General features: G+C 40.8%; 1 protein-coding gene across 2 annotated transcripts in view; it reads left to right on the top strand.

The window, feature by feature from the left end:
• Positions 1–21,945, top strand: part of SGCD (sarcoglycan delta) — a 439,725-nt gene that overhangs the window by 224,618 nt on the left and 193,162 nt on the right. The window contains exon 1 of one of the 2 annotated variants that reach the window (XM_081934768.1): positions 14,413–14,600. The exons of the other annotated variant lie outside the window; for it this stretch is intronic. The gene's annotated coding sequence lies outside the window, so the exon portion shown is untranslated. Of the gene's footprint in view, positions 1–14,412; positions 14,601–21,945 lie in introns of those variants that run through there. 2 annotated transcript variants of the gene reach the window in all.

Genomic DNA, 21,945 nt, shown 5'->3' on the forward strand with positions numbered 1-21,945 from the left:
TGCTCTCTAACTGATCAGTTTAAGGGAGCACTAATTGGCATGTGGCAATCTCAACATGGTCCTTATGATTGCAGGCTGGCAACTATGAAAATAATTATACATCATTTTTAAAAACTGCTATAAGGAATAAGGAAGTGAAAACGGGGTTGTGTGAAATATCAGAAACATGTTCAGCAAAATGTTTTAAGAATTATTCCTTTAAGATTTATTTTCCTAAAAATCTCTGTGCTTCATTTTGGTCTGCTGATAACTCACTCTGACAGAAGCATCGTTCCTTTTTGTTAAATAAGCAGTATTTTCACACCTTGGTATATAGAGACATTAGCAGGCTGCGTTTTTAGTGAAATATGGTCGAGATAAATAGGTATCTGGGTTTAAATCCTCACTCAGCCATGAAATTATCTTAAACTATTGAAATATTCTTAAGATAACATGTAATGTGATCTCTACAGTGGTTAAAGCAAAATAAGATACAAACACGATAAAGCTGATTACTTTTCAGAGCCTATTTTTTTAAGGTACATATTATTTATTAATTACACAATATGTTTCCTAACAGAGATTTTTTTACCTGGCATTGACCAGACCTATATCTTCTTGGGGCTTGTATTCTGTTGCATTACACACTTTTAGCTCTAAGATACCCTACCAATTTTGTGTTGGAAATCAAAGTTATATAAAAGATGCTATGCATATTATATCTGAGACAGAGAGAGCGTAATTCCACATAACCTGGATACATAATACCTAGATCATTGTTGTTTAATGCTTTAATTTATATTTTCAATTGTGCAAAATCAGTCTTTTAACTATAAGGACGCAGAGAAACCATTTATATTATTTAATTGTCAAATTGGATGTAATTCAAGAGAATTATGAAAATTTTAACGTTTGTCACACAGTCACATTTATATACCCCCTTGCTTTCTCCCCAAACTCAGTAAGTAGAGGACATTGTGGAAACATCTGTTTTAGAGTAGTATTGTCCATATTACATCTCCAACAAATGCTATCCTAGACAATGCTTTTCTATATAAACATTCTGGAGTATGATAAATTCTAAACATTAGTTTTGTTGCATAAGTTGTAGATTAAGTTCTATTGATTCTTTTACTACAGAAGTTACTCTCCCATCATCTTCGAATTATAGGAAGCTCTAATTCTTTATTGCATTCATCTCTTACTATCTGCATAACAATTTGATTTATTGATAGCAAATACTATCAATATTAATAAAGTACAATAAGCAAGCACATGACATGTCTTTTCTTATTATTCTAACTCTCACCACATAGGTTCTACAACATTTATTTCCATCATAGAAGATATTCTATGAACACAACTTTTCCAATGGATGCACTGGCTTGCTGTGATATACCATATTAATCCCCTGTCTTTGGAATTGTCAAAGGAAGAAAATTGCTTTGCAGATTTTTTTTAAAAAAAGACTTTCAAATCATATTTTGGAAACAAATGAATATTCTAATTTTAATTATTATTTTCATATATTTATTAAATCTAGGCCTATGTTACCTTGAACAGCTGTGACATTGCAGTATTTATTGAATAGATAATTAATAATAAACAACTGAAATAGTGTTGCATTTTGGACATATAGTTGGTATCCAGAGGTGGTATTCTGCCAGTTCGGACCGGTTCACCTGAACTGGTAGCGGAAATGGAGGGTGTGTGGGCCTGTCTCTCTGGCTCTATTTTGTCCTATTTAGTGACGTTTGTTAGCAAAGCACATGGGCAGATAGCCAGACGCATACGTGCACACATTTGTGAACCGGTAGAGAATGTAAGTGAAAACCACCCCTGTTGGCATCTCTGGATTAACTAAATAGTTCAGAGGTTGTCTCTTCTAGTTATAAATACCATATTTTTCGGGCTATAAGACGCACCAGAGTATGACGCACCAAGATTTTGAAGAGATAAATTTTTAAAAAGTTTTTGCACTCTTTAGGCCTCCCAAACCCTCTGCGCACCTTGTTTTTTGTGAAAAACGGAGCATGTAGAGAATTTGAGAGACCTGCAAAGTGCTCCTGGGGACTAGGGGGGCAAAAACAAGCAAAAAGAGGCCCGTTTTTTGCTAAAAACAGCATAGGTTTGGGAGGCTTGTAGATTCTCCTGGAGGCTGGGAGAGCACAAGGGCAAAAAATGGCCTGTTTTTTCACTCATTTTTTGCCCTCTTTAGCCCCCAGGAGCACTTTGCAGGCCTACCAAACCCTCTGCACGTCCATTTTTGCGAAAAACACGATGTGCAGGGGCGGGGTTTTGGGAGGCCAAAAATGCTGTATTCGGTGTATAAGACACACCCAGATTTTCATCTAGTTTGGGGGGGGGGGAGATGCATCTTATACTCCAAAAAATATGGTAGCTGGTCATCTTGAAGGTGATGAAAATATTGCAAGAGACCAAAATAAGTAAAGGCCAATGTGCTGCCTTTATCATTAGAATATTGTTCATTTTAAGTGCCATCTTGCTCCGTGGATTTTACATTTTAAAAGAGAGGGTGGCTGAAGGCATTCAGAAAATATATTCCAGAGAAATACAGAGGGGGAACGGCTAAAGCTATCAGAAAAAGGAAGAGAGATCAGCATAAGGAAATAAATGACAAAGATAGGAGATAAATAGTCAGTACTGATTCCAGTAATAGTTTGTTTCCCAGTAAAGGAAAAAGTGCCAATAAACATATGTGTGTAAGGGCTGGAAAGGACTGATTCTGGATAGGGATTCTGGTAATTATTCTGAAAAAGTACTGGTTAAGTTCAGCATTCCTAGACCTACTCTGGCTATTCTGTGCTCATCCAATTAATTTCATCATGGGCTACTAAAAACCTTTGACACTTGCTATCGAAAGATACATATCCTTTTCCTTGATCCTCTTTTCCATTAGGTTGATGCTCATATTTTATGACCTTTGAAGTTTTACTTCTGTTCTCTTTTGCAAATATTCTATGAAATTAAATGCATAAAATTATGTTAATATGACATTCTGCCAGCACATACGCTGTGTTTACATAAAATTGCTTCTCCCAGAGGCACGATTTCCAAAAATATTCATTCAAAACCTTCATGAAATCTTTCATCAGCTATAAGGTATGTCTCTGTGAGTAACCTCTACATATTGGCTACATATTCTTTAAATATTGCAAAGAAAATAAATTTAAGATGAGGCTGTCTTATAATAAATTTTCTGCATCTTCATATTATGTTTTATTTAGTGAAGTATGAATTTAGGCATTGGTAGTACTGACAAGTCTTTTGTCTTGCATTTCAGTTCTTACTGTATATAAGATTAGCAGTAATTAGGAAACATTAGAATTTTATTCTGGACATCCAATATATAGCATTTAATCTACTGTGGCAATATGAAATATTTAACGTAAGAGAAGGTGATCCTTAGTTGTAACCTTTATTACTGGATAGATTAATAGTGATAGCAGCCATCCCTTTGATAGCAGCAAATAACGTGTGGTTCCCCATCACCAAATCCAACTAGTTTCAAAAGGAATCACTGGGATGTCAGATGATATTGTGGAAAAGTGGGTTTTGCCAGCATTTATGAGTCTAGTGACAACTGAGGATCAGGGAGCACTTTCAAATCTCAGTAATTAATATATAGAAGCCTTTGGCTCTTTTACTTTTAGGATAGCATCAGCCTGAACTTTGCAGAAGCATCACTACAGTAGATGATCAATAGGAAAAGGAAAGTAGAGCCGTGTGTCATATATATATAGAACAATTAATAGAAAATAGTTCAAATTAAAATGGTCTTCCCTGTTTTGATGGAAAGTGGAATATTGTGTTTCTTTTTTTTTCTTTTGTCATATAATGCTGTTACCACTCTGTGTCTGTAATGGGTGGATTTTCTTCTGGGTTCCCCCCCCTCCCATGCAGGGTTGTTTGCTGAAAAACCAGGAAGTCACTGAATGTTTCTATTTTAGTTAAATAGACATTGAGCTGTTTCAAAACAGTGCTTTTGTCTGTCATTCATAAGGTGACCAACCGTCCTCCTTTAGGGAGGACAGTCCTTCTTTTGTAAGTTCTGTCCTCCCTCGAAAAGTGTCCTCCTACATGTCCTCCTTTTCGATATTTCCAGTAATTATGAGACGCATGCATGCGCTCCACATGAGAGATATTGAGATAGAGCGCCGCGTGCAAGTGGCTTTGTTTATCAAAACACGACACGGCACGTTGGCAATTGAATGACTCCCGGTAATTATTTCTTTCTCAGTGAATAGTCAATAATACAGAGGCAAGTACAATTCACGTTTTATTAATTCATTAATTTATCTATTTAATAATTTGGTGAGGCAAGTGAGGCACAGCCTAACCTTTCATCATCAGGGCAGTGAGTCATTTGATGGGAAACTTGCCTTTTGGGAGGAATGACCCAGCTTGGCTCCCGCTTTTGATCTGCCGCCCAACGACCGAATGGAGAAGCGAAGAGGCAGGAAAGACAAAGCAGGAGCCAAGCCGAGTCATTCCTTCCAAGAGGCAAGTTTCCTATCGAATGACTCACTGCCCTAGACTCGAGGCTCCAGTCCAGGCTGTGGTGCTTGCAGCCCCCTGCGGTGCTTGCAGTCCTCCAGGGACTCCCAAGCTCGGCACCAGAGAGCCGCTGCGAGAGAGGCTGGCCAGGTTGCCCGGGCGGCGGCAGAGGTTCCCTTTGTTCTTTCGGGTGTGGGAAGCGGGGGGGAAGAGAGGCTTCCTCCGCTCCGTCCGCTCCCCATCTGCGCTGCCCTCGCCCGACAAGTGCGCCCCGGATTCCGCGCAGCTCTGGCAGGCGGTGCCGTGGCTGAATCCCAGGGCGGAGGGTGGCAGGTCGCAACTGAGCATGCCTGACTGTGGAATTCTGGGAGTTGAAGTCCACAAGTCTAAAAAAATTGCTGCCTCACTAGCTATAAACCTCACTGCAAATATGTATACTTTTATTTACAAGTTGTAACCCTGTTGTCAACAGAAGTGTAAAATAATTTAAATTTAAATTTTAGTGAAGTTATTTGCTTATGTTAAAGTTTCAGTTGTAATAATTAATTTTATTTATTCATAATGTGCTTGCATCGTTCGTGCAGCTTTATATTTTATTGAAAAAGTTTCACAATGCTAAGATTTCATGCGCCAGGACAAAATGCGAGGCTATTATTAAATCAGTATTTAAAAATTACTGTGATAAAATACTTACAGCAGACTTGAAAATTGCAGCATTTGTAACGGTTTTATCTGATGCATCAAATCATAATGAAACCAAATTGTATCCAATACTAGTAAGATATTTTAATGTTACCAAGGGGATTCAAGTAAAATTTTTAAATTTAGAATCCATTGAGGGTGAAACTGCTGAAATTTTGTCAAACCATCTATACAGAGTAATAAATGAAAACAATTTGAAATCCAAAGTTGTTGCACTAACAGCTGATAATACAAACACAAATTTTGGTGGGCGAAGACGCAAAGGGGTGAATAATGTGTATGTAAAATTACAACATTTACTCCAAAAGAAAATACTAGGAATAGGTTGTAATGCACATATTTTGTCAAATGCAATCAACACGGCGTCATGTGCCATGCCAATTGATGTAGAAGTAATTATAACTACGATTTATTTGTATTTTAGTCGTTTTACCGTTCGTGTGGCTACTTTAAAACAATTTTGTGAAGAAGCGAATGTTGAATACAAAAAACTTTTAGGATATTCAAAAGTTAGATGGCTTGCTCTAACACCTGCTGTAGAGCGTGTTCTACAATTATTTGAGCCTCTCCGTTCATATTTTTTAAGTTTAGACAAATGTCCTAAAATCCTGGAATCGTTTTTCAATAATGAAATATCTGAGATATTAATGTATTTTGTACATAGTCAAGCATCTATTTTTCACAAAGCGATTCAAAAGATTGAAGGTGAACGCATTTCGGCTACAGAAATTTGTCTTATTTTGAATGACTTTATCCTTCAAAATAAATCTCGATTTGAAGATAAATTTCTTCCTTTAATTATAAAAAGAAAATTGTCAGACTTAGAGGAATCAAATCCGGGCATAACGGAAAAGTTTATCAAAGAAGTGCAGAATTTTTACCAAACATGTTTTCAATATATCGAAGAACGGTCTGAAACAAATATCACGGGAAATAACAGTTTTCAACAGTGTTTTTTTACTTCATCGCAAGTATATTGGACAGATATTGAATCTTGTGTTGAGTTTTTATCTAAAGAAATGCCAGACGTTAAAATAGACGACAATTGTCTCTTTGAAGAAATTAGAAGACTGAATGTATATTTAAGTTCTGAAAAATTAATACAATGGGAAAATCAATATGTTGAAATTGATAAAAGATGGGTGGATATTTTCAGCCATTTCAAAAATGAACATATTCCATGTGAAAATTTATTTATACTTGTTCAATTTACGTTGTGCTGCCCTGGAACTAATGCAGCAGTTGAAAGAGTTTTTTCAATTGCCAATGATTTTTGGACAAGTGAGAAATCGAGATTGAATGTTGATACTCTAGCTGCAGCACTTGCTGTAAAATTCAATATGGAAGGATATTTCTTGTTCAGATATTTCCAATATATTGTTAGAAGATGATACATTGACAAAAAATATTAATTCAATGGAAAAGTACTCATTTAAATAATAATTAACAGGCATGTAAGCATAATTACAATATAAAATGTTACAAATGTTTTATTATGCATATATCATATTTTAGTGTATTATTATTGCAATGAATAAAATATTTCTTTTATTTACGATATATTTTTTCCAATTTATTTGTCCTCCTTTTCATTGTAGAAAAGTTGGTCACCTTAGCATTTTGGACAATAAAACGTGTTTTGTCCTCCTTTTCATTGTAAAAAAGTTGGTCACCTTATCATTCATGAATGGCACATTTGTGTTTGAAGTTCTTTATCTTTGGCCTTTAAAGGAATCATACGCTACTGAAAACATCTGCCATATTTTTGAACATATGGCATCTGGTTGTAAAGAGCAATTAATTGGTTTTGATTGATTTTGTAATATATACATTTCTTTACAAATCTATCAGGTGATCAAAGAAAAAGATCCTGTACTCTAACAAATACTACTCTTAGAATCTTATATCTCATATCAGATAGCAGTTCCTTCCTTACTGAAACCTTACTGAAAATGTTTAATGAGCAGATAATATCTAGAAACATCTATTGATTTATATCAAAATTATTCTTATCCAGGAAAATCTTTCATATAGCCACCTATTGAGAAACAATTGGCTGACCAGTTAGTTCCCATAGCAACTACATACCTGATAAAAAATAGGTGCCACCCCAGTTTTTTCCAGCAAATCTGTTCATTGATAAAGCAGTTTTGGCCTGCCCTCCCTTCCCTTCACCTGAACTTGCTAGCTAGGACTTAAGTATCAGTACTGTAAAAACCAGACAACCCCTAATTGATACTTGGTAGATACTTGGATTGGCCTATGTCCTTTTGCAGTTACCTATTGCCTATCTGAACTTTATAGCCCAGATATGATAGCTTGCTATCATACAATACAAGGATACAAGACTGTTTCGTTAATTAAAAAAAAACCTTAGCCCTATTGAAAGTTGGGGGAAGATATCTAGGTAGTCAACTGAATGCCAGGATAAGTACCTGACATTCACATAAAGGACTTTTGTAATAGGTTATCTTCAGATACCTTCAAAGAGTCATCAACAGCTAAAATATATAATGATGGGCTGAATGGCCCCATAAACAGAGAAGCCTTCAAATGTGTTCCAGATCTCTGCTTAGGCCCTTGGAGAGCCATTTAAAGGAAACATAAAAAAGCAATTTTGAGGCTGCAAGAAGGAATACTAATCCATAGCTAGGTCATATCCTTTATTAGGACCAAAAAAAACATGATAACAAAAAAGAGCTCACTGGACCTTTTCTTCAGGCAATATACTATTTCTCAAAAAAATGAGTGAGAAAAAGCAAGTAAATATATTTTAAATATATTTTTACATAGTTAAAATGAGGCCAGAATTTTTACTTATGAATTCAATGTAATGATGTTGGAATTCAGATAAATGTAATATGTGGGGCAGGGGTGAAATCCAGCAGGTTCTAACAGGTTTTGGAGAACCAGTAGCAAACATTTTGAGTAGTCTAGAGAACTGGCAAATGCCACCTCTGGCTGGCCCCAGAGTAGGGTGGGAATGGGGATTTTGCAGTATCCTTCCCCTGCTGTGCCCACCAAGCCACGCCCACCAAGCCACACCATGCTCACCAAGCCACGCTCACAGAACCGGTAGTAAAAAAAAATTGCATTTCACCACTGATGTGGGGGCAGAGAGACAGGCCAAAACATCTATGTGTGCTGCAGAAGGCTGAACATTTGGATAGGATCCACTTATTTTGAGTGTTCCTGAATGTTAATGAAAACTTAACTCTGATATCATCTAATGCCAACCAAGCATTCAGTGCACTATAGCCTACACTTGTAATAACTTAAGCTAGCTCTGGAAGCATTGTCAACATGTTGATTTTACTCATTTTCTATACAATGATAAATCAAATAAAAGCATGCTTAACTTCACAGGTCAAGCATTTTCAACATGAAAGGCCAGCTCTTGCATTCAGCTATATTACCAAGGCTACACAAATTGTCCCACTTTAGAATTGCCTGACTTTCTTCTAATATTGTAAATCCTTCTTCTGGCACTTGGTCTCCACAAAGAAGCATGTTTTTGATTTACAGATACTGATACCCTTGAGTTTTTTTTAAAAGAAATAACTGAATATATTTTATAAATTATAATTACTCTTTTAAAAGCCACTTTGAATAAATAATGCAAATATGGCATGTGATTTCTTAAATGTAACTCTTACCGTACAATTCATTTGCTTGTTTGTTTGTTTATGACTTCAAGTGTTTACTCCTGGGATCTGCCTGGACAAGTCCCTGTAGTTTTTTTGCCAAGGCTTTTCAGAAATGGCTTGCCATTGATTGTTTCTTGAAGCTGAAAGAGAGGGACTGGCCCAGCTGACTTTCATGCCCAAGGTAGAATTAGAATTCATGGTTACCTGGTTTCTAGCTTTGTACTTTAACTACTACACCACATTGGCTCTCAGGAGGTCAGTCAATCAGACTAGAGCTGGAAGGGACTTTGGAGGTCTTCTAATCCAGCTATCTGCTCAAGCAGAAGATCCTATACCATTTCAGACAGGTGCCTGTCCAGTCTTTTCTCAAAAATCTCCAGTAATGAAGGACCCACAGCTTCTGAAGGCAAGCTGTTCCACTGTTAGGCAGTTTCTCCTTAATTCCAGGTTGCTTCTCTCCTTGACTAGTTTCCATCCATTGTTTCTTGTCTTGCCTTCTGGTGCTTTGAAAAATAAGTTGTCCTGCTCTTCTTTGTGGAAGCCCCTCAAAATAATGGAATACTGCTTTCATGTCACCCCTAGTCCTTTTTTTCTCTAGACTGGCCATATCCTATTCCTGCAACAACAAAAAGGGAATTTTGAATACGATTACCCAGATAACAAATATTTGTTTGCTTACTTTTTGGCTTTAGTCCAAGAAAAACTGGAATGTGGATTACTTTTCAAACAATTTAATGATTTAATAATCTAACTCAACACTTATGGTATTTTAACTTTGGCAGCTTGAAGACATGTGGACTTCAAGTCCCAGAATTTCCCAACTAGCTACTTGGAAGAACCAAAGCAAAATTATTCTTTTCACTATTGTGTAACTGGACTAAATCACACACAATTTGGTTCTGTTGTTTTTCACTAAAGGAAACACTTGCAGTGGATCTTGGGATCATGCTTTTCTCTCTTTCCCTTCCTCGCATTTCATATTTGTGTAGCTCTTGTAGTAGTTAAGAAACTGATTCCTCAGGGGATCTTCCAGTAGGATTCTTTTAGCTTCTCTCAAAATCTCTGTAAACAAGCCTGTTCCCTGCTGTCCAACCAGCTAGAATTAATGAATTACTTCAACCACATTCTCCCATGAAGAAAAATGTATCTGTAGTCATGAGTGGACAAGAACAGCTATATTTTACTGTACAGCTTGCATTAAGAAACAAATAATCATCATGCATACATGCACCCATGCATATTGCATAGACACAAGAAGAACTTTAGACAACGGTAACTATTGAATTTAATGGAAATTAATCCCTCGGTGAATCCTCTCAAAGATTTCTCCTTCCTTCCCTCTTTCTTTACCCATTTCCCTTGGTAAAGAAGATTGCAGTCATGCTGCCCTCCGTAAGTTTCAGCGGGGTGTCTTACTCTATTCTTAGCTTGTTTATTCTTCAATTTCTTCTATCCTGACCTCCCTGAATATAGTCAGCTTCTCTTCCTCTTGGTCATGATCATCTCACAGCTGAAACTCAAGGGGTGTTGCACATTGCTGAAACTTTTCAGACATTGCCAACCAATCCCATTTTTTTTCAACTTCCTAAAGTGTTTATTACTTCTCCTCTTTTTCTTACTTCTCTGTTCAGGCAAACTTCCACTTCTCTCTTTTCTCTCCTGCCTATTTGTCTGGGTGTATCTATCTATGTGAAGTGACTTGCACCCAGATCCCATTAGGTAGATCTTCCCCAAATTCTGAGGGATTTTTTCTTCCCTCTCTATTTTTTGTACAACCTTCCCAGTGGCGGGTTCCGGACCCACTACATAAATGCGTGCAGCACGCGCATGCATCTTTACCTCTTGTGACACCTCCACAATGCTCCATTCGCATAAGCACCAAAGAGCTCAAATACAGGTAAGGAGCTCGGGCGGACGGGTGGGCCCTCCTGAACACCGTACCAGAATGGTACCTGGTACTCCAGGCGGGCATCGGTATGCCCATACCGGGGTGTACTGCCTGCAACCCACCACTGAACCTTACCCTCTTTCCTGGAGATCTTTGTGATTCTAATATATCTACCAATGGTCCCCAAACTTTTCCCATAATGGATTAACATTTCGCCCTTTTCCTTTGTTTCTGACTCCTTTATGAATTGCAGATGAATAAAGTCATACCATTAGCACTTCGGTTAACTTATTTCTTTCTCCAAGTAAATCTCCTGACACCTTGCATCAGACTTACTTATTTCCCAGTGCTATTGTAACTTTCTGGATTACTTTTGTAGAAAAGATTTCTTTTGTGATTTTCAGTTTCCAGAACAGCTGTATGTTGAAAAGATACCAAACAATATGAATAATTCAAGCTTTGTTTCCACAAAACACTGTTCCCCAATTCCGGGTGTCATAGGAAACTGTGTGAGAGGCATTTTTTTAATGGAAGCAGATATCTGTCACCTCATTTTTTTAAAATTAACCAAGTATATAAATCTTTTTCTTATAGGAAGTTGCATCTTGAGTGAATTTCTCTTTAAATAGTGTCTAAATGAAAAACCATCCATAAATGAAGGACTATAAATTTACCTGGAGAAAATAATCCCAAAAGATTATTTTGAAAACCACTTCCAAGAAAATAATCAGGAGATATCCACGTTCTTACCTGAAGACAAGCTCATTAATTCTCCCTCCCTCCCTCCCCTCTTTATTCCCCCCATAATAGCATTCCTTTTGTACGTATGAATGTAATACATGCTTCAGTTTATATTTTCAGCCAACAGTACTAGAAATGCTGTACTTAACCTAGACAGTGAATCTCCAAAAAGATAGATTATTCTTTCCCCTCTGGCATTTTATAGAAATAGATGTAGGAATATAAAAGTTTGCAGGAAATACACCTAAATAACTTACTGATCTGCATCAATTCCACAGCCTACATTATATAGCAAGTAACTAATAGGGCATAGCTAAGGAAAGTGACTCTCCTAACTGTTCCTTGGAATGATACTTTCTGCCACAAACACAGTATTTTCATAGAGACAATTCTCCATTATTTTGCAAATGTGTGGCTCCAGTACTTAGCATCTCTCTAATATGTTGAAATGATTACTAATAATAAAATGTAAAACAGGAGTCTACATAAGATTTAAAGTACAAAGTTAAATTACTTGTCATACTCCCCCTCCTCACAAGTATCTTAGTTTCTTGCATTTATTAAAAGGATACACGCTGGCAACTTTATAAGCTTTCAGAGCAGAGAGATCTTTTGATATTATTTACGTCATGCTCCATATAGTAGACTTTACAATGACTTCCATCACCATCCCTCTGGGAAGTTTATAGTCATTATTCAGTATGCAGGACAGAGATTCTTGGCCTTATCTAAACCTTTTGGCCTTTAAAATGCATAGATGGATTTGTTTGGTTAATATTGTTGATAATAAACTTATTTGGTTAATAAGTTTATATTTGTTATGTGGATGTAGTTTTTGCAAAAGTGATGTTCACTATAGAAAGAATTGCATAGATAGCAGCCACCTTAACTGAGATGTGAAGGCTGACAGGTATGTTCAAATGCTTTTCAATGTTATTTGAAAAGCTTATGTTCATGTTAGTTGAACAAAAATTATTTGCTATATATAAAAGTTTGCATGAGGATTCATTTAGAAGAACTGGTCTTCTCCTTCATAAAGTAAACAGGACAGTTCCATTAGATTTAATATTTTTGTAAAATTTCTAAATATTTGGACAGCATGAAATGATGAAGAAACATACCCCATCCTACTACTCCCTATCAGATTAAGCCAGTGATGGCGAACCTATGGCACACGTGCCACAAGTGGCATACAGAGCCATTTGTCAGGGCACGCGAGGCGCTGCCCTGTCAGCTGGCCAGCGTGCATGCGCGCACTGGCCAGCTGAGTTCACCTTTTTAAAAGCTATTTTTCGCATTCCCCAGGCTCCAGAGGCTTTATAGGAGCCTGGGGAGGGCAAAAAGAGCCTCCCCCGCCCCCCCCCCCGAGGCTTCAGGGACCGTCCAGAGCCTTCCCTGACGCCTTCGGAGCACTTAAAACGACCCTCCGAGCAAATCAGAAGTGACTTCCGGGTTGCTCGGAGGGTCGTTTTAAGTGCTCCGAAGGCTTCAGTGAAGCTTCCGGACGGTCCCTGAAGCCTTCGGAATGCTTAAAACGACCCTCCGAGCAACCCGGAAGTCACTTCCGGTTTGCTCGGAGGGTGGTTTTAAGCGTTCCTAAGACTTCAGGGAAGCCTTCGGACGGTCCCTGAAGCCTCTGGAGGGCCTCCGGGGGGTGGGGGAGGCTCTTTTCGACCTGTCCAGGCTCCTATAAAGCCTCTGGAGCCTGGGGAGGGCGAAAAAAGCATGTAAAAATGGGGGGTCGTGTGTTGTGCGCGCATGCGCATTGGGGGTCACGCGTTGCATTATGGGTGTGGCACACCTGCACACGACCCCCCTGCGCTCCCCCCACTTGTGGCACGCGAGCCAAAAAAGGTTCGCCATCGCTGGATTAAGCAATGCCATGCAGATTATAGAAAATGAGTAAGAAATAGTACCATTCACTATTTCCCTCGAATGTGTATTTATTCCATACATGTGGAATGAATATGAAATAAGTACCACTTTCATCCAGCCATCTCTGACTAATATGTAGGGGTCTACTGAATGACAACACACTAGGAAAAATGAGTATTTTTTTTTTTAAAAAAAGGATAATTATCTGCTTGGGATTTTTCAAGCCAGAAGGTTTTTTCCCCCCTTCTGGTGGCACTTAGAAGAGGAGAGAAATGGAAAGGAGAAGAAAGGGATCTGTATGTTATCTGTATGGATATTTGAAGTAAGAGAAAAATAAAGTATTTGTAAAAAGCAAACCTAGATCTATGGTATCATAGGGAACTGAAAAATATCAAGGAGATCCATTTGACAAAAGATAAAGTATATGTCTCTCCTATAACTTAAGCTAAACCAAAACTTTCCTATAGGAAATCTAAAAAAAGCTGTTTTGGGAATTATTGTGAGAGACTGTCACAGTAGAGAAGAATCCAAGTGCTCAGGCATAATTGTAGTATTTTTAGTATATTCAGTTTACAGTGCTACATGTCAAGATTAGGATACACAGCAATGTGCTGAGCAGAGCCTAGAGCTTCTAAAAATAAACCTTGCTTTACGCAATTGAAATTAAAACACAAGAGAAAACTAGGTAAAGGGAGGTGGTGGACTGCATAAGAATCTGAATTTCTCTTTGCAGGTTTGGTCAGGGAAAGAAGTTAACACTAAGAAAAGTTTCTCTTGGTTTGCAGGGCTAAAATAAAGGAGAAGCGTAGAACAGTCTTGAAATAAAAATAGCATGTACAGTTGTTGCAGAAATGATTCCAAATGCGAAACATGCCAGTCCCCTGTGTTTGGCGCGGAGGCATGATAATATGTGGGAAGGCTTTCATGCAAAACACATGTGTTTTCAATTGCTATCTGGAGCCAGACCAGTAGCTGTAACTTGGCCTGACAAAGCCTCATTGAAGTAAAAGACAGAGTGTGGTTTCAAAGCAGTTAGAGAAAGAAGGGGAATGCTGTTCAGGAAATTCTTCGGGCTGGGCAGGGACTTGGCCACGGTTCTGCTGCTGGAAAATCTGACAGGGGCAGATTCTGAACCCAGGGTAGGCCTTGCACTCCTCTGAAAGCGACACGGCATCTTCCCTCTTGCCCCCCTTTTGGCATATCACTGGATTTTGTTCTGTTCTTTGGGCTACCCCCCTCCCCCAGAAGAGGTAAGAGGCTTTTTGTTCTTTCTTAATACAGCTTTCTTGGGCGTTGCTGCACTTTTGTTTTACAAGTAAAGGGACCCGTCGAGGTACTCCCTTAACTGAGAAAGAAGTTGGAGATCTCCCACTACATTTACAGAGGGATCAGCTGATTATCTTTCCAACTTCTACTGAAGTTCTTGCAAACGGCCGGGGGCGGGGGGGGGGAGGTTTTCTCTTTAAGTGGGCATGCATATTTGTCAAACCTTTCCCCCAACAGTACATATTACTGTTTCTAAAGTTTACGCAGTGGTGTGTATGGATGAGCTACAGAAAGTTGGACAGTTCTGCTTATTGTATAGAATATGTCACCAGCTAGTATGTTTCAGAAATTGCTGTCAATGCAGCTACAATATTCAGATATAGCTACGTTACAAAGAGGCTGTGAGGCAAAGGCTGAGTAAGTTTGGAGCCTTTTTAAAAGTAAGCAATACATTTGTAAATCACAAGGCTATAATGCTACCATCCTATTTATTTTTCTGTGGTTACCAGAATTGGGGTAAAATAATACAATTATTTATAATAGAATTGCAGTATCCCATAATTCAAGAAAGTTTCAGATAAACTTTATTTTTCTCTCCAAGCTGCTCCATTCAACACCACCTGCTACTTTTCATTACATGAGATGTTTTGCCAAATAAATATTTCCTAAACACGTTATTTTAAAAGTCGGGCTTCTCTCCTGCAAATGACAAGCAAATGTGTGACTTGTTACTCCATGTCCTATTTTGAAGCCTTAAAGTTTATTGCCTTTCCTCACCAGTGACCATTAAACCTTAGCTGGCCTGTTTGCTGTTTCTTTAAATGTGGTTGCACAGCATGAGAAGTACTTTGAAACAACCCTTCCATTTTTTGTTTGTCTAGACTCAGACTACAGTGTCAGGGAAGTTTATTTTTCTCAGATCTGTTCAACATGAATTTTTCTTCTGCTCTGAGCATATCCCTTGCCCTACTTTGTCTTAAGAGGCAAAGCTGTATTAAAATAAAAGGCTGAATTAATAATATATGGGCAGCAGAAGCCATATTTATGCATTAATTGGCAGCAGTTAAAGTGGCCTGTAGAACTGTGTAAACTGTGCTGATATTAATATTTTAGGATATATGAGCAGAATGAAAATCCAGAATAGAGAGGTCTAGGAGAAGCAGTTTTTACAGTCAACTTTTAGATAAAATAGCAAAAGTCATTACTAGATGAAGTAAAGAAACAAGTGATCAGTCCATAAAATAAAATAGTTTAAATCCTATTAAGAAATTATTATTAACAAAATAGGTTAAAGGGAAATAACGCCTGTAGATATAAATAAATGGCCATATTTGATGGGTTAATTTTAATCAGAGACATGAGGTCTGGATAATCAGACTATTAAATATACAGACTATAAAATTAAATTAAGCAAAATACATCAATCAAATCAAATGGAGGAAAAAGAATATTCTATAGATCATCTAAAACTGATTTTTTTTTTCATGGTAAAATGTTTGTTTCAGCTGCTTTGATGGCTGGGCTGAAAATTAAACAGGCCCAAGCAATAATCCATAAGAAAAGAAAGCAAGATTATGTTGTGGCCCAGCAACGGCCAGCTGAGCTGTTGGTGGACTCTGACAGCGATGACCATTCTGGGACTGCTCTGGAGGATGAAGAAGACTCTGGAGGGTGTTTGGAGTCAGAGCAGGGACTAGAGAGACCTGTTGACCACCAGGTGGCATCTGAGTCAGGGAGCAGTGAGGAGAACAGAGGGAGGTTGTCCTGATGTGCGTGTGCGTAGAGCTGAAAGGGGAAAGGAACAGCTGTGGAGAAGACATCATAGAAGGAAGTAGGGACAGCTGGCTAAGGTTGTGGCCCCTCCCAAAGAGTTTATAGGTGGAGCGACGGGAGGGGAATCTTTGCAGGAAACAACAGTCCATTTTACTAGCTGTTGAGAAAGCATTCCGTAAATCTAATCTTGGTTTCTTGAAGATAGTGTTCTGGGCTCCTAGCCAAGGGGTGGTTTTATCTCCGTAATTAGTCGTGGCGGACAGCCAAGCCTGTGTCTGCCTATTTATTAGAATCACAAGACAGAACAGATTATTTCGGGACAATGGCTAAATATCTACCTATTAATAAAAAATAATCAAACTCTTGTATTATTATTGGCTGCATTACCTGAATATTTATATCTTCCTAGAACAGTTTTCTAGTCCTAAACCTAATTCTATGTAAAAGACTGCTACTATACCAGATTAGACTTGCCTTTACTCTGCTGGCCTTTTGCAGCACATTAAAAATCTGACTCTGCTATCCGGACTGGAACCCTGATTCTATTGTGAGCCTGTTTCTTGGTCATAGTTTTATATTGAAGATGTGATGTCATGAGTATACAGCTATTGTTTAATATTATTTATGTTGTTTCTATTTTTTATTACTTATTTTTATACCATTTTATTTATAGGTAGCATCGACTCACAACCACAATTAGCCCCAAATCTATGCTGTTTTAGTCTAATCTAGTTTTAGTACTAATCTTGCCATAGTTGTTAAGTGAAACACTGCAGTTGTTAAATCAGTAGCACACTTGTTAAGTGAACCTGGCTTTCCCATTGACTTTTCTTGTAGTCCCCAAAACACTGCAACTATCAACCAGTTGCCAAGTGTCCAAATTTTGATCATGTGACCAAGGGAATGCTGCAACAGTCATCTGAAAAATGGTCACTTTTTCAGTTCCATTATAACTTTAAACAGTCATTAAATGAACTGTTGTAAGTCATGGACTACTTGTATTAGCATCCAAAGTCATGTATATGAGATGGGCAGCCTTATACATTTATTAAGGAGGTAAGTAAATGAATAAATATCTTCACTTGCTTGTCTTTTTTGTAGGCTAAACTTATCCAGACCCTCATCGGGGTTGCCTTCCAGATCCCTTACCATCCTGATAGTCTCCTCTGAACTGGCTCTGGTTTGCCCTTTTTTCAACTGTGGTACCTCAAGTAGGATCTGAACAGGAGTGAGATTGAAAAATTTTAGCAACTGGTTCTCTGCCCGGTTGCTGGGTGGGCATGGCATGGGGGCATGACCTACTTGGCTTCCTGAACCATGGTAGCAGAGAGGACATTTTCACCCTGCCCAAGCTCTGGAGGCTTTCTTCAAGCCTCTGGGAGGGCAAAAATGACCTCACTCTGGCTCTGGTGGCGCTCTGGACTTCTGGTACTTCCAGTAGGCCCATTTTTTGCCCTCCCCAGGCTTTCCTTGACCTCTGGGAGGACAAAAATGGCCTCTACTGGGCTCCGGAGGCCGGAAACAGGCCCATTTCCAGACTTCCAGTACTTCTGGTAGGCCTGTTTTTTGCCATCCGAGAGCCTCTGCACGGGCCCTGCACTTACCTGGGATGATGAATGGGCCTACGTGAAGACTCCTGGGTTGGACAGGGTAGGAGGGGTCAGCCAGTCCTTGTAACTACCGGTTCGGCAAACCAGATTAAAATTAACATCCGGATTGCCCGAACCGGTCCGAGCCAGCTGAATCCCACCCCTGGATCTGAATAGACTCTGTTCCACTTGCAACCTTATGAGTCTATGTGTGGAAAGTAAGAGGAAATGGCTGTGGCAGAGTTGAGAATTAACATTTCACTGGCTCCATTCCTAAAGGGACATCTGGTGCTGTTTGGGGATTTCCTAACATTGTATTACAAGACAGTGAACATTTACCACTGTATAAATAATAGAAAACTACAGCCAGTTCCATATCTATGATGTCACACTTACACTTGTCACAAAGACATTAGAGAGCACATTTATACTTACATATAGGAATGTAAAACCTACATATTTTTACAAAAATATACAAAATATTTTTTCAGTGCATCAAATTCAAACATGCACATTTCTGTAGTGCACAATAAAAACCAGTTAGACAGAATTGGACAAATTTTGTTTAATAACCTTCATTCTCTCTGTGAACAGACAGATCTCTTGAATCAGAGGTATTGAACTACTCACAGTCAATTTAACAATCAATATACCCCATCTCACCCAATTTCTTTTTGATGACCTCTGAAATATTTTGTCACCAGACCTATTTTCATGGTTTGACTTCTTACACAGACTTCCTTCCTTCTTTCCTTCCTCCTTCCCTCCCTTATTTAGTCAAGATGGTCCATAAGCTGAATTTCACTCTTTTTGGAATTCAAGAATCTTATTTATGAAGACTTTTGTGTAGTTTAAAATATAGAATAGAATAGAATATTTATTTCTAAGCCGCACCCTCTCCCGAAGGACTCGGGGCGGCGTACAATAAACAAATAGAATACAAAGTACAATACAAATCTGGACAGGACATACATATGACAAGGACGTATATAAGACGTATACAAGGAGGAGGTAGGCTAATAGCTGTAAAACAATTAAAAAGTCACAATATTTAAAAATCCCAATAAATAAATTCAATTGAATTATACTAATAAAAACCCGTCAGGAGCGATATAGTTAGATCATGGTTGAGCCAGGCCAGCTACTTGGAATAGGTGGGTCTTGAGCTTAACTCGGAAGGAACGGAGGTCAGACGTAGTCCTAATATCCGGAGGGAGGTCATTCCACAGGGCTGGGCCCGCCACAGAGAAGGCTCTACTCCTAGGCGCCGCCCCTCGACACTGTCTGGTGGACGGTACCTGGAGGAGTCCTTCTCTGTGCGAGCGAATTGGTCGCAGGGATGTATGGGGCAGAATACGATCCCGCAAGTAACTAGGTCCTGAGCCATGGAGCGCTTTAAAGATAGTTATCAAAACCTTGAAACGCACCCGATAGACCACAGGAAGCCAGTGCAGCTCGCGCAGGAAAGGTGTCACATGTGAGTACCTAGTACTCCCCATAATTACCCGCGCGGCTGCGTTCTGGACCAGCTGTAGCCTCCGGGTGCATTTCAAGGGAAGCCCCATGTAGAGAGCGTTTCAGTAGTCCAAGCGGAACGTCACCAGGGCGTGAGTAACTGTGCGTAAGGCGTCCCGGTCCAGTAGGGGGCACAATTGGCGCACCAGGCGAACCTGGTGGAACGCCCCCCTTGCCACGGCTGTCACATGGTCATCCATGGACAGCCGGGCATCCAGGAGGATGCCCAAATTGCGCGCCCGCTCCACGGGGGCAAGTTGAACGCCCCCGATGGCCAAGGATGGAATTAATTGGCTGAACCGGGGAGCAGGTACCCACAGCCACTCCGTCTTGGAGGGGTTGAGTTTGAGTCGGTTGTCATCCATCCAGACCCGTACGGCCTCCACACACCAGGACATCACTTCGACGGCCTCGTTGGAGTGGTTCGGGGTGGAAATGTACAGATGAGTATCATCAGCGTACAGATGATATTCCACCCCGAAACCACGGATGATCTCACCCAGCGGCTTCATATATGTGTTGAACAGGAGTGGCGAGAGGACCGACCCCTGTGGCACCCCACACATAAGGGGGCTTAGGGTCGACCTCTGCTCCCCTGCCAACACACGTTGCGTCCGACCGGAAAGGTAGGAGCCGAACCACCGCAAAACGGTGCCCCGGACCACCAGCCTCTCCAGTCGGCGCAACAGGATACCATGGTCGATGGTATCAAAAGCCGCCGAGAGGTCTAATAGGACCAGGATAGAGGAACAACCCCTATCTCTGGCCCTCCAGAGATCATCTACCAACGCGACCAAGGCCGTCTCCGTGCTGTGCCCGGGACGGAAGCCGGACTGGCGCGGATCTAGATAATCATCTTCCTCCAGATGTCGTGGAAACTGATAAGCCACCACACTCTCTACAACCTTCGCCAAGAAGGGAAGGTTGGAGACAGGACGATAATTGGCCAGCTCCATAGGGTCCAGGGAAGGCTTCTTGAGCAAGGGTCTCACCACCGCCTCTTTCAAAGAGGCCGGGAGAGACCCCTCACTCAGCGAAGCGTTCACTAGGCCCAGGAGCCAGTCACGTGTAACCTCCCAGGATGCCAGTACAAGCCAGGAGGGGCACGGGTCCAATAAACATGTGGTGGGTCGCAGTCGTCCACGCACTCTGTCCAAATCCTCGATGGCAACCAAGTCAAACTCCTCCCAAATCGAAGTCTCAAGACTCGCCATGGATGTCTCCATAGGACCACTGACAGGGACCCAATCCTTCCGAATTTGAGCGATTTTATCCTGCAGGTATTTCCCAAACTCCTCTGCCCTACCCTGTAAAGGGGCCTCCCGCGGCCTCTGGAACAAGAAGGAGCGGGACACCCGAAACAGGGCGGCAGGGCGGTTCTCTGCGGATGCAATGAGAGCGGCACAATATTGACGTTTGGCCGCTCTCAGTGCCACAAGGTACGTCCTTAAATGGGCTCGTACCTGTGTTCGGTCAAATTCGGAACGGGAGGATCTCCAACGACTCTCTAGGCATCTCTTACGGCGTTTCATCACCCTTAGCTCCTCAGTAAACCTAGGAGCCAGGGTGGATCGTTGCCGCCAGAGAGGCCACAAAGGCGCCACCCGGTTCAAGGCCCCGGTAGTCGCATTATTCCACGCGACCACCAGGTCCTCTACCCGGGGGCGGGTCAGGGTTGCAGGAGGTGGCCCAAGCTCCGTCTGGAACCTATCTGGTTCCATCAGGTGCCTGGGGCGGAACCATCTAGTGTTTTCAGGTTCCACCTCCCCGCAGCGGGGGGTAGCACCAGGGAAGTCGAGTCTGAGGAGTGAGTGATCTGACCATGACAGGGGAGTGATGGTTACGTCCCCTCCTCCCAGATCACTCAACCACTGGCCAGAGACAAAAACAAGGTCCAGGGTGTGTCCTCCCTCGTGTGTCGGGCCCTGAATCAATTGAGTCAGGTCCATGGCTGTCATGGAAGCCATGAACTCCCGAACCCCCTCGGATGCTTCTCCCACCGATGGCAGGTTAAAATCCCCCATCACTAAGAGTTTGGGGGTCTCAACCGCCACCGATGCGATCAGCTCGAGGAGTTCAGGCAGGGCCGCTGATGTATAGCGAGGAGCCAGGTATACTATCAGCAGGCCCAACTGTCTCCCAGGGCCCCATTTCACAACAAGGAATTCACACCTGGACGTCTGTGGCACAGTGGACTCCCTTGGCTCTAAATCCTCCCGGATAATCGCTGCTACCCCACCACCCCTTCCCTGGGCCCGGGGCTGGTGAAATGCTAGGTAGCCTGGTGGGCACATTTCCACGAGGGGTAAAGCTCCCTCGTGGCCCAACCAGGTCTCCGTTATTCCCGCGAGGTCCGGCTCCCCCTCCAAAATTAGATCGAAGATGAGGGGGGCCTTATTAACGACGGACCTCGCATTGCATAGCAACAGCCTCAGGCCCTGGGTCTGCAGCT

Source organism: Natrix helvetica, assembly GCF_964273705.1.
Source record: "Natrix helvetica genome assembly, chromosome: 1".
NCBI classification, from domain to species: domain Eukaryota; kingdom Metazoa; phylum Chordata; class Lepidosauria; order Squamata; family Natricidae; genus Natrix; species Natrix helvetica.